Source organism: Nicotiana tabacum, chromosome 1 (assembly GCF_000715075.1).
Source record: "Nicotiana tabacum cultivar K326 chromosome 1, ASM71507v2, whole genome shotgun sequence".
Taxonomy (NCBI): domain Eukaryota; kingdom Viridiplantae; phylum Streptophyta; class Magnoliopsida; order Solanales; family Solanaceae; genus Nicotiana; species Nicotiana tabacum.
Genome location: NC_134080.1, coordinates 188,466,693 through 188,469,109, shown reverse-complemented (window position 1 = coordinate 188,469,109; position 2,417 = coordinate 188,466,693). Strand labels below are relative to the sequence as shown.

Sequence of the window (2,417 nt, the reverse complement as noted above, 5' to 3'; positions counted from 1 at the left end):
TCAATTTACTTTTTATTTTGATAAAAAATAAGTGTTCATTTATATAATCAAGATAAAATTCAATTTATTTTTCCAAAATTATCCTTATGTATGTATCCTAAAAAGTCTTTTACTCTTCATATCAAATTATGCTGCAACATTTAATTGAGGGTAGTTTAGTCACACTAACTAATTTTATTTAGATTTTAGTATTTCTTTAATGGGTGTACCCAAAGCAAATTGATCACTTATTGTGGACCAGAAAGAGTATTTTAAATTTTGCATTTTAAAAAATTCCGAACACCCGAAACGGTTGTACACTAATCTGGGATGGGCAAGATGTTGTCAGCTAACTTCATGGGTAAGCACAATGATTAATTCTTTGACTATCAATATTTTATAGGAAAATTTTCATAAAGCACTATCTTTTAATAGTAATTAGTCATCTATAGATACCTACTACAACAAATTTGATTGTCAATGACGAATCATTTTGTTACTTAAAAGTCATATTTCATCACAAAAATTTTTTGCGACAAAAAATAATTTGTCAATCTTTCGTCCCGAAAACACCGTCACTAAAAGTATACAAAGGCAATTTTGTGGTTCGTCGCTAAATCAAGTTGTTAGTGACGAAATTCTTTTTCATCACCAAATGCCTAGTATCTGTGACGAATTTGTTTGTCAAAAAAAGTATAAAATATTTGCCGCTAATAACGTATTTTTTCATTTAAAAGATTATCAATGCCGACGAAACTACCTTGTCACTAAATATTTAGTTTAATTAGTGATGACGTTGATTGTCTCTAAAGTTATATGTATTTCGTAGTTAAATTAACGTTATTTCGTCACTAAAAACTACATTTTATGTACAAAAAATATTTCGTCCTCAAATATATAAATTAGTGACAACTTTGCTTTTACAAAAATAATTTACAATTTGTAGTTGAAAACTATTATGTCGTCGCCAATTTTTTTTTTTTTTACAATGCTAGTTAAAATTATCATGAACCGAAAATAGATAATTCTTGGACATGAAATATTTTTGTCACTAAATGTGGTCAATTTATGATGAACATTTGATGACGTCAAAATTCGTAGTGGTACTATGTATAATAATTTCCCATTAATTCAAGAATTTATCATTTACTAAATGAAAATAACATAATAAAACATGGAAGGTAACAACAAAATTCTCACCCATGATCACATAATTAAGAACTAGTACTATATTGAGATAATATCTCATTACAAACTCGTTAATATAAAACACAACATAATTAAAATTCATTCAACAACATGAGGTCAAATAGAAATACAATAATTTAGTAATAAACTAAGGAAAAAAAATATGTTGCTTCCTCAAACGCTAATGTAACCACTTGTCTTGTAACTTTGCTCTTGAATAAATTTGAACTTTCATGTACCTGTGGAAGAAAACAAATAATTTTAGTACATTTGATAACATAATTTAGCAAAAAACATATTTTCAAACATTAGTCATATCATATTTTAGTTTGTGAAGAAAATAATAGAACGACAAATTAGCACTGGCCGGTAGAAAGGTACTTAGTCAAAGTTAGACAGTAAATATTTAATTCTTCTTTGACTCCAAATAACCACAAGAATTAAGACAAAGAGATATGAAATTAAGATTAACTAATCTCTCAAAAATTAATGAATAATAGACAATTTTCTTCATACCTCTACAATAGAATTAAATTAATAAGAACCCACGAATACGTACACATAATATATTATCTGGAGAAACCCAAATTTTTATTGCCCTACAATTGAAAGAAAAAGATATTCCGTATGAGAGATGCAACAGAAAAAAATTGAAGTATAATTAATATTTTTTAACTTAGATTGAGGATTTGTACCAAAGCAAAGGAGGCGTCAGAAGAGGCTTTGCGTCTTAAAACGCCCATCACGCAAATTTGATCTTTTATGTTATTAAATCAACAAAAGAATTCGAAGAAAATTAAACATTACATAATACAAAGAATTTGTGTGTGTGAAAGAGAAAGAAATAATAAATTAATGGAGGTAGGTAATATAAATCTAAGTGGTGCAATAATTTGATTAGGGAGATGAATATCACAAAGTGTTGGGAGAGAAAAGAGGGAGAATTGAGAAATGGGGAGACGACAGTTCTTATTAAAAAGAGGGAATTGGGAACACAAAAAAGAGAAGGAGGGAAACTTGCCGCTATTTTTTTCGTACAATTTTGAAAAAAATGAAAACCGAAAGTTGACAAAAAACTAATCAATAATGAAAAAAATCCATATCAGTGTCAATATATTATTAAAAGAAGAGGAAAAAGCCTTCATATTAAGCCAAGTGATAATCTCACAATAGACCACTTAGCAATTTGGGACAAAATTAGGTTATGTAATAATTAATTTTTTAATTTAAATTATGCATTATGTGTTGTT

General features: G+C 27.6%; 1 long non-coding RNA gene across 1 annotated transcript; it reads right to left on the bottom strand.

Annotated features, from left to right (window-relative positions):
* Positions 1–1,185: 1,185 nt before the first annotated feature.
* On the bottom strand, positions 1,186–2,120 carry LOC107808942 (uncharacterized). The gene is made up of 3 exons (XR_001653288.2): positions 1,863–2,120; positions 1,684–1,766; positions 1,186–1,406 (listed from the first exon to the last, which is right to left on the bottom strand). It is a non-coding gene; the product is annotated as an uncharacterized LOC107808942 (long non-coding RNA).
* Positions 2,121–2,417: the final 297 nt, after the last annotated feature.